This window comes from Balaenoptera acutorostrata, chromosome 19, assembly GCF_949987535.1.
Source record: "Balaenoptera acutorostrata chromosome 19, mBalAcu1.1, whole genome shotgun sequence".
NCBI classification, from domain to species: domain Eukaryota; kingdom Metazoa; phylum Chordata; class Mammalia; order Artiodactyla; family Balaenopteridae; genus Balaenoptera; species Balaenoptera acutorostrata.
Window position 1 is genome coordinate 51,786,214 of NC_080082.1, and position 14,495 is coordinate 51,800,708.

The 14,495-nt window shown below is 38.4% G+C and overlaps 1 pseudogene; it reads left to right on the forward strand.

The window, feature by feature from the left end:
- The first annotated feature begins 6,126 nt into the window (after positions 1 to 6,126).
- On the forward strand, positions 6,127 to 13,101 carry LOC114239215 (zinc finger protein 540-like; annotated as a pseudogene).
- The last annotated feature ends 1,394 nt before the right edge of the window (positions 13,102 to 14,495 follow it).

A 14,495-nucleotide genomic window follows, 5' to 3' on the forward strand; every position in this document is an offset into this window, starting at 1 on the left:
ATTTCCATTACTCTAGGAGGTGGATCAAAAAAGATCTTGCTGTGATTTATGTCAGAGTGTTCTTCTGATATTTTCCTCTAAGAGTTTTATAGTGTCTGGTCTTACATTTAGGTCTCTACTCCATTTTGAGTTTATTTTTGTGTATGGTGTTAGGGAGTGTTCTAATTTCATTCTTTGACATGTAGCTGTCCAGTTTCCCCAGCACCACTTATTGAAGAGGCTGTCTTTTCTCCACTGTATATTCTTGCCTCCTTTATCAAAGATAAGGTGACCGTATGTGTGTGGGTTTATCTCTGGGCTTTCTGTCCTGTTCCATTGATATATATTTCTGTTTTTGTGCCAGTACCATACTGTCTTGATTACTGTAGCTTTGTAATATAGTGTGAAGTCAGGGAGCCTGATTCCTCCAGCTCCGTTTTTCTTTCTCAAGATTGCTTTGGCTATTCAGGGTCTTTTGCGTTTCCATACAGATTGTGAAATATTTTGTTCTAGTTCTGTGAAAAATGCCAGTGGTAGTTTGATAGGGATTGCATTGAATCTGTAGATTGCTTTGGGTAGTAGAGTCATTTTCACAATGTTGATTCTTCCAATCCAAGAACATGGTATATCTCTGCATCTATTTGTATCATCTTTAATTTCTTTCATCAGTGTCTTATAATTTTCTGCATACAGGTCTTTTGTCTCCTTAGGTAGGTTTATTCCTAGATATTTTATTCTTTTTGTTGCAGTGGTAAATGGGAGTGTTTCCTTAATTTCTTGTTCAGATATTTCATCATTAGTGTATAGGAATGCAAGAGATTTCTGTGCATTAATTTTGTATCCTGCTACTTTACCAAATTCATTGATTAGCTCTAGTAGTTTTCTGGTAGCACCTTTAGGATTCTCTATGTATAGTATCATGTCATCTGCAAACAGTGACAGCTTTACTTCTTCTTTTCCAATTTGGATTCCTTTTATTTCTTTTTCTTCTCTGATTGCTGTGAGTAAAACTTCCAAAACTATGTTGACTAATAGTGGTGAGAGTGGGCAACATTGTCTTGTTCCTGATCTTAGTGGAAATGGTTTCAGTTTTTCACCATTGAGGACGATGTTGGCTGTGGGTTTGTCATATATGGCCTTTATTATGTTGAGGAAGGTTCCCTCTATGCCTACTTTCTGGAGGGTTTTTATCATAAATGGGTGTTGAATTTGTCAAAAGCTTTCTCTGCATCTATTGAGATGATAATATAGTTTTTCTCCTTCAATTTGTTAATATGGTGTATCACATTGATTGATTTGCGTATATTGAAGAATCCTTGCATTCCTGGGATAAACCCCACTTGATCATGGTGTATGATCCTTTTAATGTGCTGTTGGATTTTGTTTGCTAGTATTTTGTTGAGGATTTTTGCATCTGTGTTCATCAGTGATATTGGCCTATAGTTTTCTTTCTTTGTGACATCTTTGTCTGGTTTTGGTATCAGGGTGATGGTGGCCTCGTAGAATGAGTTTGGGAGTGTTCCTCCCTCTGCTATATTTTGGAAGAGTTTGAGAAGGATAGGTGTTAGCTCTTCTCTATAGAATTCACCTGTGAAGCCATCTGGTCCTGGGCTTTTGTTTTTTAGAAGATTTTTAATCACAGTTTCAATTTCAGTGCTTGTGATTGGTCTGTTCATATTTTCTATTTCTTCCTGGTTCATTCTCAGAAGGTTGTACATTTCTAAGAATTTGTCCATTTCTTCCAGGTTGTCCAGTTTTTTGGCACATAGGTGCTTGTAGTAATCTCTCATGATCCTTTGTATTTCTGCAGTGTCAGTTGTTACTTCTCGTTTTTCATTTCTAATTCTATTGATTTGAGTCTTCCCCCTTTTTTTCTGGATGAGTCTGGCTAATGGTTTATCAATTTTGTTTATCTTCTCAAAGAACCAGCTTTTAGTTTTATTGATCTTTGCTATCGTTTCCTTCATTTTTTTTCATTTATTTCTGATCTGATCTTTATTTCTTTCCTTCTGCTAACTTTGGGGTTTTTTTGTTCTTCTCTCTCTAATTGCTTTAGGTGTAAGGTTAGGTTGTTTATTTGAGATGTTTCTTCTTTCTTGAGGTAGGATTGTATTGTAATAAACTTCCCTTTTAGAACTGCTTTTGCTGCATCCCATAGGTTTTGGGTCGTCATGTTTTCATTGTCATTTGTTTCTAGGTATTTTTTTATTTCCTCTTTGATTTCTTCAGTGATCTCTTGGGTATTAAGTAGTGTATTGTTTAGACTCCATGTGTTTGTTTTTTTACAGATTTTTTTCCTGTAATTGATATCTAGTCTCATAGCGTTGTGGTTGGAAAAGATACTTGGTACGATTTTAATTTTCTTAAATTTACCGAGGCTTGATTTGTGACCCAAGATATGATCTATCCTGGAGAATGTTCCATGAGCACTTGAGAAGAATGTGTATTCTGTTGTTTTTGGGTGGAATGTCCTATAAATGTCAATTAAGTCCATCTTGTTTAATGTATCATTTAAAGCTTGTGTTTCCTTATTTTCATTTTGGATGATCTGTCCATTGGTGAAAGTGGGCTGTTAAAGTCCCGTACTATGATTGTGTTACTGTCGATTTCCCCTTTTATGGCTGTTAGTATTTGCCTTATGTATTGAGGTGCTCCTATGTTGGGTGCATAAATATTTACAATTGTTATATCTTCTTCTTGGATTGAACCCTTGATCATTATGTAGTGTCCTTCTTTGTCTCTTGTAATAGTCTTTGTTTTTAAGTCTATTTTGTCTGATATGAGAATTGCTACTCCAGCTTTCTTTTGATTTCCATTTGCATGGAATATCTTTTTCCATCCCCTCACTTTCAGTCTGTATGTGTCCCTAGGTCTGAAGTGGGTCTCTTGTAGACAGCATATATATGGGTCTTGTTTTTGTATCCATTCAGCCAGTCTATGTCTTTTGGTTGGAGCATTTAATCCATTTACATTTAAGGTAATTATCGATATATATGTTCCTATTACCATTTTCTTAATTGTTTTGGGTTTGTTATTGTAGGTCTTTTCCTTCTCTTGTGTTTCCTGCCTGAAGAAGTTCCTTTAGCATTTGTTGTAAAGCTGGTTTGGTGGTGCTGAATTCTCTTAGCTTCTGCTTGTATGTAAAGGTTTTAATTTCTCCGTCAAATCTGAATGAGATCCTTGCTGGGTAGAGTAATCTTGGTTGTAGGTTTTTCTCCTTCATCACTTTAAATATGTCCTGCCACTCCCTTCTGGCTTGCAGAGTTTCTCCTGAAAGATCAGCTGTTAACCTTATGGGGATTCCCTTGTGTGTTATTTGTTGTTTTTCCCTTGCTGCTTTTAATATTTTTTCTTTGTGTTTAATTTTTGATAGTTTGATTATTATGTGTCTTGGTGTGTTTCTCCTTGGATTTATCTTGTATGGGACTCTCTGTCTTCTCCCTGGACTTGATTAACTATTTCCTTTCCCATATTAGGTACGTTTTCAACTATAATCTCTTAAATATTTTCTCAGTCCCTTTCTTTTTCTCTTCTTCTTCTGGGACCCCTATAATTCGAATGTTGGTGTGTTTAATGTTGTCCCAGAGGTCTCTGAGACTGTCCTCAACTCTTTTCATTCTTTTTTCTTTGTTCTGCTCTGCAGTATTTATTTCCACTATTTTATCTTCCAGGTCACTTATCCGTTCTTCTGCCTCAGTTATTCTGCTATTGATCCCTTCTAGAGAATTTTTGATTTCATTTATTGTGTTGTTCATCACTGTTTGTTTGCTCTTTAGTTCTTCTAGGTCCTTGTTAAACGTTTCTTGTATTTTCTCCATTCTATTTCCAAGATTTTGGATCATCTTTATTATCATTATTCTGAATTCTTTTTCAGGTAGACTGCCTATTTCCTCTTCATTTGTTAGGTCTGGTGGGCTTTTGCCTTGCTCCTTCATCTGCTGTGTATTTCTCTGTCTTCTCATTTTGCTTAACTTACTGTGTTTGGGGTCTCCTTTTCGCAGGCTGCAGGTTTGTAGTTCCCATTGTTTTTGGTGTCTGTCCCCAGTGGCTAAGGTTGGTTCAGTGGGTTGTGTAGGCTTCCTGGTGGAGGGGACTAGTGCCTGTGTTCTGGTGGATGAGGCTGGATCTTGTCTTTCTGGTGGGCAGGTCCACGTCTGTTGGTGTATTTTGGGGTGTCTGTGTCCGTATTATGATTTTAGGTAGCCTCTCTTTTAATGGATGGGGTTGTGTTCCTGTCTTGCTAGTTGTTTGGCATACAGTGTCTAGCACTGTAGCTTGCTGGTCGTTGAGTGGAGCTGGGTCTTGGCGTTGAGATGGAGATCTCTGGGAGATTTTCGCCATTTGATATTACATGGAGCTGGGAGGTCTCTTGTGGACCAGTGTCCTGAACTTGGCTCTCCCACCTCAGAGGCACAGCCCTGACGCCTGGCTGGAGCACCGAAAGCCTGTCATCCACATGGCTCAGAATAAAAGGGAGAAAAGAAAGAAAGAAAGAAAGAAGAAGATAAAATAAAATAAAGTAAAATTAAAAAATTAATTTATTAAAATAAAAAACAAAAAATAATTATTAAAAAAAATTTTTAAGTAATTAAAAAAAAAAGAAAGCAAGAAAGAAGAGAGCAACCAAACCAAAAAAGAAATCCACCAATGATAACGAGTGCTAAAAATTATACCAAGAACAAAAACAAACAAACAAAAAAAGGGCAGACAGAACCCTAGGACAAATGGTAAAAGCAAAGCTATACAGACAAAATCACACACAGAAGTGTACACATACACACTCACAAAAAGAGAAAAAGGGAAAAATATATATATATCGTTGCTCCCAAAGTCTACCTCCTCAATTTGGGATGATTCATCATCTATTCAGGTATTCCACAGATGCAGGGTACATCAAGTTGCTTGTGGAGATTTAATCCGCTGCTCCTGAGGCTGCTGGGAGAAATTTCCCTTTCTCTTCTTTGTTCCCACAGCTCCCGGGGTTCAGCTTTGGATTTGGATCTGCCTCTGCATGTAGGTCGCCTGAGGGCATCTGTTCTTTGCTCAGACAGGACGGGGTTAAAGGAGCAGCTGCTTCGGGGGCTCTGGCTCACCCAGGCCGCGGGGAGGGAGGGGTACAGAGGAGGCGGGGCGAGCCTGCGGCAGCAGAGGCCGGCGTGACGTTGCAGCAGCCTGAGGTGTGCCGCTCGTTCTCCTGGGGAAGTTGTCCCTGGATCACGGGAGCCTGGCAGTGGCGGGCTGCACAGGCTCCCGGGAGGGGCGGTGTGGAGAGTGACCTGTGCTCGCACACAGGCTTCTTGGTGGCTGCAGCAGCAGCCTTAGCGTTTCATGCCCGTCTCTGGGGTTCGCGCTGATAGCTGTGGCTCGCGCCCGTCTCTGGAGCTCCTTTAAGGGGCGCTCTTAATCCCCTCTCCTCACGCACCAGGAAACAAAGAGGCAAGAAAAAGTCTCTTGCCTCTCCGGCAGCTCCAGACTCTTTCCCAGACTCCCTCCCGGCTAGCTGTGGCGCACTAGCCCCTTCAGGCTGTGTTCACGCCGCCAACCCCAGTCCTCTCCCTGGGATCCCACCGAAGCCAGAGCCTCAGCTCCCAGCCCCCACCCTTTCCGGCGGGTGAGCAGACAAGCCTCTCGGGCTGGTGAGTGCTGGTCGGCACCGGTCCTCTGTGCAGGAATCTCTACCCTTTGCCCTCTGCACCCCTGTGGCTGCTTTCTCCTCTGTGGCTCTGAAGCTTCCTCCCTCCCCCACCCGCAGTCTCCGCCCGCGAAGGGGCTTCCTAGTGTGTGGAAACCTTTTCTCCTTCACAGCTCCCTCCCACTGGTGCAGGTCCCATCCCTATTCTTTTGTCTCTGTTTTTTTTTTTTCTTCTTTTGCCCTACCCAGGTACGTGGGGAGTTTCTTGCCTTTTGGGTGGTCTGAGGTCTTCTGCCAGCGTTCAATAGGTGTTCTGTAGGAGTTGTTCCACATGTAGATGTATTTCTGATGTATTTGTGGGGAGGAAGGTGATCTCCACGTCTTACTCTTCTGCCATCTTGAAGCTCCTCCAATTCTAACTGGCCTTACATTTATTAATGAACTAACATCTTTATGATGTTTAGTTTTCCAATTGTTTACCTAAAACTATATCAGCCAGTTATTTTATCAGCAAAATGGGTTTATTTGGGAACAGCAAAGAAATTGCAATTCAGGACGTGCAGTCTATGGTAAACCACAGGCAAGTCCAAAGGAGAGAGTTTTTTTGTTTTGTTTTATAGAGGAGAAGAGGGAGTGGGAGTGGTTATTACAAAGAGTTCATTGGAGGAAACTAAGAGTTTGAAGTGAGTGGCATTTTACTGGCTGAGTTGTGACAGTCGCTCACTGGCTGGGCTGTTGCCAGGACAGGAAAAATTCTTCCTCCTACTTGGTAGTAATGTAGTATCCTTCTTCCTGTTGGAGATGCAAAGTACCTCTCTTCCTATTGGGTATGCAACTGACATGAGTGGTTGGTTTTAAGAACTCCGCCTTCTGGCCTCCCAAGTCCTTTTTAAGTTAGTTTGTTTGTTAATTTTCACATTTTCCCCTTTTGATCATGATCTTTCTCTGACACCTGAAACTAACACAGCATTGTAAATCAACTGTACTTCAGTTAAAAAAATAAAAGATCTTTCTCTTGAAAGCATCGCTGATCAAGAGTCAGGTTTTTCCTGGTTCAGCAGCCTTTTCTCCCTCAGTGCTAGGAAGGACCTTTCCTGGGTGTCCTATCTCACACTGGATGGAAAGTGCACAGATTGGAAATCTGTTGAGATCACATTTGAATAACAAGGAGTATATTTACAAATTTTTGTTAAGTGTCTTCTACTTAGGAGTGGAATTTTTTTTTAAACATCTTTATTGAAGTATAATTGCCTTACAATGGTGTGTTAGCTTCTGCTTTATAACAAAGTGAATCAGTTATACATATACAATATGTTCCCATATCTCTTCCCTCTTGCATCTCCCTCCCTCCCACCCTCCCCGTCCCACCCCTGTAGGTGGTCACAAAGCACCGAGCTGATCTCCCTGTGCTATGCGGCTGCTTCCCACTAGCTATCTATTTTATATTTGGTAGTGTATATATGTCCATGACACTCTCTTACCCTGTCACATCTCACCCCACCCCCTCCCCATATCCTCAAGTCCAGGGAGTGGAATTTGATGACACTGGATATACATGTTGAACTGTGATACTTTCAATTTTCCTAAGCAGTTGTGCTAGCGTGCATTCCCACTATTAGTGTATAAGAGAATTCTTGTTATGCAACCTTAAAGGCATTTGATATTGTTTCTCTCCTATCTTTTCATTTTAGCCATTCTGTTGAGTAGTTGGTAGCATTGTGTTTTAATTCACATTTCCCTGAAAATAGCAGTACTGCTTTATTTTTGTTGACTATTTGGATACCCTCTTTTAAGAAATGCCCACTGAAGTCTTCCACACAGTGTTCTATTTGGTTGGCTGGGTTTTTTCTTACTGGTTTTTAGGAGTTGATTTTTATTCTGGATAGAACTTGAGATATATCTATGTCTATATAGCTAAATATCTATGTATAGCTATCCCTATCTATCTATCTATATCTATATCTCCACACATTAATCTACCCATCACCCATTAATCTTTAATCTTCCTTGCTTTTTTGGTACAGAAAATCCTGGACTCAACTCATACCTTCTCTGCTTCAGATCAGAAATCCACAAGTACTCCAAAGAAACCAGGGTTCGGGTGTATGTGTGTATTTCATATATAATATCTTGCATATGATGGCTTACCTTATACTCTCTTATTGATAACTTTGATGAACAGTAGTTCTTAATTTAGAAAAGCAGAAAATGTGCTTGTTTTTTCCTTTTGAACTATCAACTTTCCAAGTATAGAGTTATTTAAATAGCCACCTTGCTGACATTGGAAATTTTCTTTCACATATATATATATTCATTGATTTTCATTGATTAAATGAATTTCAATAAATGATCATCCATCTCCCTCCCTCGCTCTTGCTCTTGCTCTCTCGTGTTGTCTCAATGTTAGCCTGGCTCGCTTCTTAAGCTGTTTCCTATGTTATTTTGACATCACTCACTAATCTGTGCAATCTTCCTTACTTTTTGGCACAAGAAATCATAGACACACATACCTTCCTTGTTTTAGATTAGGAATCTGCAAATTCTCCAAAGAGCTCAGGTTGATATTAGTAGGGAATAATACTTAAAGACCACAGTTTGGATGATAGGAATGTGCATTACTGTTACCTTTCCTAGGGAATAATTCGTTGACAAGCTTCTCTGTTTTTTCAAGGGACGTTGGTCTACTTGCACTTTTATCTTTTTTAGAGTTGGTTTTGATCAGTTCTTTTCCTAAAAAACCTATTTCACATATAGATTAAAATTTATTTACAAAATAATCTTGCATAATTTAAAAAATATATTCTTTTAGACATTTCCCCTTTGTCATTTAAAAGTTTTCTCTTCCTCTTTTTTCTTTATTAGGTAGGCCAAGGATTTATTTCTCTTACTGATTTGTTTTTAAGAATGAGCTATTTTATGTTTACCCCATCTTTTTCTATTTTTTGACTGATTATATTTTGTCTTTATTCCTTTCTTTTGCTTTACTTCAGCTTACATTCCTTTTCTATCTTTTTTAGGGTGCTTACTTCAGTCTTATATTTAGGTTAATATAACCATTTAAGTCTTTGACTTTTTTTCTGAGCACTAAATTGGTATGCCATACATTCTGATGTTATTTTTGTCATCAAAATTTTCTAGTAAGTCTGATATTTTAGTTGTTTTTAATATTTATTTATTTATTTAGGCTGTGCCGGGTCTTAGTTGTGGCACAAAGGATCTTCGTTGCAGCATGCAAACTCTTAGTTGTGGCATGCATGCAGGATCTAGTTCCCCGACCAGGGATCGAACCCAGGCCCCCTGCATTGGGAGCACAGAGTCTTACCCACTGGACCACCAGGGAAGTCCCTGATAATTTGTATTTCCTCATTAAAACAACAGTTGCTTAGTTAAGTACATTGTTTACAAATAGAAGAGCTTTTAATTTTTTGCTGTTATTATTTAAATTTTTATTGTGTTATGTTCAGAGATTGTTTTGTTTCAAACTCCCTCCATTTTTATACTTATATTGTAATCACGGAAAATTTCTTCTCCATTCATTTCAAATTGAACCTTACATCCACTATTTAGATTTTTTGTAGGCTCTTCTTTTATCTAGATTGCCACCCTCCAGGTTTTATCCCAAATATCCTTTTTAATAGATTCCCTGACACTCCTAGTTCCCCAGTTTCCTCATGCCATTCACTTACTCTGCTCTCTCCAAAATTATAGTCTTCTTGTTCAGTTTTTAAATAACTGTTCAATGTGATACATGACTGCTATAATGTCTAAAAATCATTCAGATACTTTTCCATAAAGAATAAGAATGGTTGGTTCTAGATGTAAGGGGATAGAAGGGAAATCTGTGAAATGTTATGAAGTAAGCAGACTGAGCATCCAGGAGGTTTGAATAATAGTAAAACTCAACTGAATATATGTTAATTATACACATCTCTATGCACAGCAGGGAATGAACAATATTGGTGGAGACATCTCTGTTTGATTGGATAACTGCTTAAAGAATTATTAGGTAAAACAAGGACCTTTTTCCCTTTACACATTTGGCTGAGCTACCTTGAATTTCCTTTAGTTCTCATATATATAGGAAGTAAAGTAGGAAAAAGTGCATTTAATCACTGCAGTAACGTATGAGAGATTAGAGGCAGGGAGAAATGTCTTTTGAGTGTTGTGAAATTATTTAAATTAAGTGATTATTATGATATTCAACTGCATTACAGTGACTTTGTAATGTTTTCTTCTAGTATCATAATTTGACACTTATTTTATTCTACAGTTAATCATTTAACATCTGCTATGTACCGGTGAATTTATTTATTTTGAACAAAATAGGAATTATATCTTCCTTTGGGATGGTTTGGGAATCAGAAACAGCAAAGCAAAGTGAAAATTAATGTATATGTGTTGAAATCTGTGACATGAAGAAAAGAATCATGATGTGATTGAGAATAAACAACATGGATCTACTTATAGTCAGCAGGGCAAGCATTTCTGTGCGAGAAATGTTTAACCTAAGATGAAAGGATGAATAGTCAGCCTCTCATTGAGCCCAGGAGACGTGATTCTTAGGAGATGAAATAGCCTGTAAAAAGATGTATGAGGGCTTCCCTGGTGGCGCAGTGGTTGAGAATCTGCCTGCCAATGCAGGAGACACGGGTTCGAGCCCTGGTCTGGGAAGATCCCACGTGCCGCGGAGCAGCTGGGCCCGTGAGCCACAATTACTGAGCCTGCGCGTCTGGAGCCTGTGCTCCGCAACAAGAGAGGCCGCGATAGTGAGGGGCCCGCGCACCGCGATGAAGAGTGGCCCCCGCTTGCCGCAACTAGAGAAAGCCCTTGCGCAGAAACGAAGACCCAACACAGCCATAAATAAATAAATAAATAATTAATTAAAAAAATTAAAAAAAAAAAAAAAGATGTATGAAATGGAAAGGTTGTGGGCATAATCTAGGAGCTGAACAGTAGCAAGTGTCCTAAGAGAGTAAAGAGGACAGTTTCTTCCAAAGAAGTCTTTAGGGAAGCAAAGACCATATTATATTCTATGGTAACATGTTTGGATTTTATTCTAAGAGTAAAGGAAATGATTAATATTATTAAATGGGAACTCCTAAACTTTGATTTATATTGGAATCATCTTGTGAAGTTATTAAACATGTAGATGCGCAATGACTCCTCTAGATTTCATTCACCTTGGTCTGGGATGGTACCCAAATAGCTGTACTTGTAAGAAGCTCTCCAGATTATTCTGATTGACACCTAAATTTCAAATCACCACAATCTTACATAATCTCTCATTATTCTCTCAGCTCATATTGTTTTGACTTCAAACTACCTAATTATATTGAAAGTTCTTTAAGCCATTTATTTCTTTTCAAGAATTGTTTTCATTTTGTATCCTATTTTTAAGATAGAAACTGTATGTTTTGCTGGCTGCTAGAAAATAATCTTTGTTTGCTTTTTTGTTTTCTTTTAGGTTTACTCTCCAGGTATAAGACCAAGAAGTTATCTCCAGAGAAGGACATTTATGAAATCAGTTTATCCCGATGGAAGCTAATAGGAGGAAGTAAAACTCCTTGTCTTAAAGGATCTATTTTGAGAAATGAGTGGCAGAGCAAAAGTGAGTTTGAGGGTCAACAGGGACCTCGAGATATTTCAGTCAAATGAAAATCATCTATAACATGCCAACATATAGAAAACATTCATCTTTTACCTGAATCAGAGAATTCATAATAGAAACTTTATGAATATAGGGAATGTGGAAAACCCTTTAGTTGTGGCTCAAATTTTGTTCAACATGAGAAAATTTATTCTGGTGATAAACTTTTGATTGTAAAGAATGTGGGAATACGTTTAATAGTGTCTATCGGGAATTCCCTAGCTGTCCAGTGGTTAGGACTCGGTGCTTTCACTGCCGTGGGCCCGGGTTCGATCCCTGGTCGGGGAACTAGGATCCCGCAAGCCACGCAGTGTGGCCAAAAAAAAAAAAAAAGTGTCTATCATCTAAGTGTACATCAGAAAATTCATACTGATGAGAAACTCTATGAATGTAATGAATATGGGAAGGTCTTCAGTTGCAGCTATCAGCTTACTCTGCATCAGAGATTTCATACTGGTGAGAAACCCTATGAATGTCAAGATTGTGGAAAAGCTTTTTTTCTACTTTTTTTTTTTTTTTTATAGCTACTTTATTTATTTATTTCTTTTTTATTTTTGGCTGTGTTGGGTCTTCGGTTCGTGCGAGGGCTTTCTCCAGTTACGGCAAGTGGGGGCCACTCTTCATCGCGGTGCAGGGACCGCTCTTCATCGCGGTGCGCGGGCCTTTCACTATCGCGGCCCCTCCCGTTGCGGGGCACAGGCTCCAGACGCGCAGGCTCAGTAGTTGTGGCTCACGGGCCCAGCCGGTCCGCGGCATGCGGGATCCTCCCAGACCAGGGCTCGAACCCGCGTCCTCTGCACTAGCAGGCAGACTCTCAACCACTGCGCCACCAGGGAAGCCCTCTACTTGTTTTTTTCCTTACACAGCATCAGAAAATTCATACAGGCAAGAAACCCTGTGAATGTAAGGAATGTGGGAAAACTTTTAGTGCATGTGGTCAACTTACCTGTCAGCAGAAAATTCATACAGGCAAGAAGCCCTGTGAATGTTAAGGAATGTGGGAAGGCCTTTATACTTGATTTTTACCTCATTGAACACAGAAGAATACATACAGGTAAGAAACCTTATGAATGTAAGAAATATGAAAAAACCTTTAGTGTACGTGAACAGTTTAATTGACATAAAACAGTTCATACTGGTATAAAACCTTTCGACTGTAAGGTATGTGGGCTTTTGTAGAACCTTAGAGTACATCATAGAATGCATACTGGTAAGAAATCATATGAATGTAAGGAATGTGGGAAGACTTGTGGGAGTATATGCTCAAGCTAGTGTACATAAGAAAATTCATACTGATGTGAAACCCTACAAATGTATAGAATGTGGGAAGGCCTTTAAATTTAGTTTCTACTTTACTGAGCATCAGATAATTCACACTGGTGAAAAGCCCTATGAATGTAAAGAATGTGGAAAGGCCTTTATTCATAGAACAGATCTAAAAGAACATCTGAGAATTCATTCTGGTTTAAAACTCTATGTATGTAAAGAATGTGATAAGGCCTTTAGTTGATGTGGACAGTTGACTCAACAGCAGAAAATTCATATGGGTGTAAAACGCTATGAATGTAAGGAATGTGGGAAGGCCTTTAGTCGTAGTGGAGACCTTAGACCATATCAAAGAATTCATACTGGTGAGAAATCCTGTGAGTGTAAAGAATGTGGGAAGGCCTTTAGACTTAATTCATACTTTACTGAACATCAGAGTTTTCATACTGCTGAGAAACCCTATAAGTTATGTAGGAAGGTCTTTAGACAACATTCACATCTTTATCGGCATCAGAGAATTCATAATGTAATGGAATATGAGAAAGCATTTCCATGTCATTTTCTGTTTATAGAATAGCAAAATATTCATGCCAGAAAGAAATTCTGTCAATGTGACTCTTTTTCCAGACATGTTAATTTAGTAAGTGTGTAACAGCCTTCTAATACCTCTCAATCCTTCTTAAATTTTAGGAAGTTCGTATTAGGAAATAAACCTGTTAATGTAACTGTTAACCAAGAATTCCAAGAACAGAGACCTGGTTGAAGAAAAAAAAAAAAAGAAAGAAAGGAAAAAAAGCGCTTTTATTTGGGGTTTGTTAGAACTGCAGCCCAAGAAACACAAACCCAAGAAAGTACTCGAATTGTGTTCTGCTGGACTATAAAATGGGGTAGGCTTAAAAAGGTAAAAAACTGCAAAGTTACATAAGTTGTCAAGAATTAGGATGTGAGCTGGCAAGAGGTAAGGTGCTTGTTAAACAAGGATGCTTTGGGGTTCACAATGATTACATAATTGTGTCAGGGGGTGGGAGACTTTAAACTACAGGGTTGCAACTAGCAGCTGCTAGCAGATACTGTTTTGAAAACAGCTGGTGCTGTCCTTGAGTTTAATACAATTCAGAGAAAATTCAGGTTCTCAGTGATGCATGAATGTGTCTCAGACCAGATCCTCAGTGTCCGCCAGATTCCATTTTTGTATGCCTGAACTATGAATACTGCATTATAATTTCAATTTGTCGTCAAAATAATTGTGGGGAAGTTTTTAATCAATGACATATACTTATCATCATTGCCTTTACTATCTGTGTGATAGTGGGCAACACATTTACCCTTCTGTGTGTCATTTGTAAAATGGTACCCACCTAAAAGTGTGGTTGATAGTTTATAACATGTACAATATTTTGCAAAAAGTACCTGGCCAAAAAACTCCTTTGAGTGAATAATGGATATGATTATTATTTTTATTATTATCATTATAATTAGTGAGTTTCTTAATATAAAGACATAATGAAGGTAACAAATTTAGAAAGCCATTCATCACTTACTGTATTTCAGGAAATTCATCTTTGATAAAAATCCATAAGAATATAAAGAACATGTAAAGATCAAATGCAGACCTCATTGCTTAAGTTCTACCAGAAAATTAGAGCTGAAAAGTAACCCTAAGGATTAGTGAGTGTGAGAATATTAAGAATATAGCTGCTGAAACATCAGGGAACGGTGTGAAGGATTTTACCAATAATATAGAAGTTAAAAGGATAACAGCAAACTGCCTAGAAAATATTTACCAACTTTATTATGAAAAATTTCTGACAAAAACATAGAACGCATTCTATAATGAACATCCATTTACCATTCACCTAGATTTGAAGATTTACTTTGTATATTTGCTTCATTTTTCTATAAAATATAATTTTTGCTGTACCATTTAAGAGTAAATTGTAAACATTATATCACTTTACCCTCAATAAATCA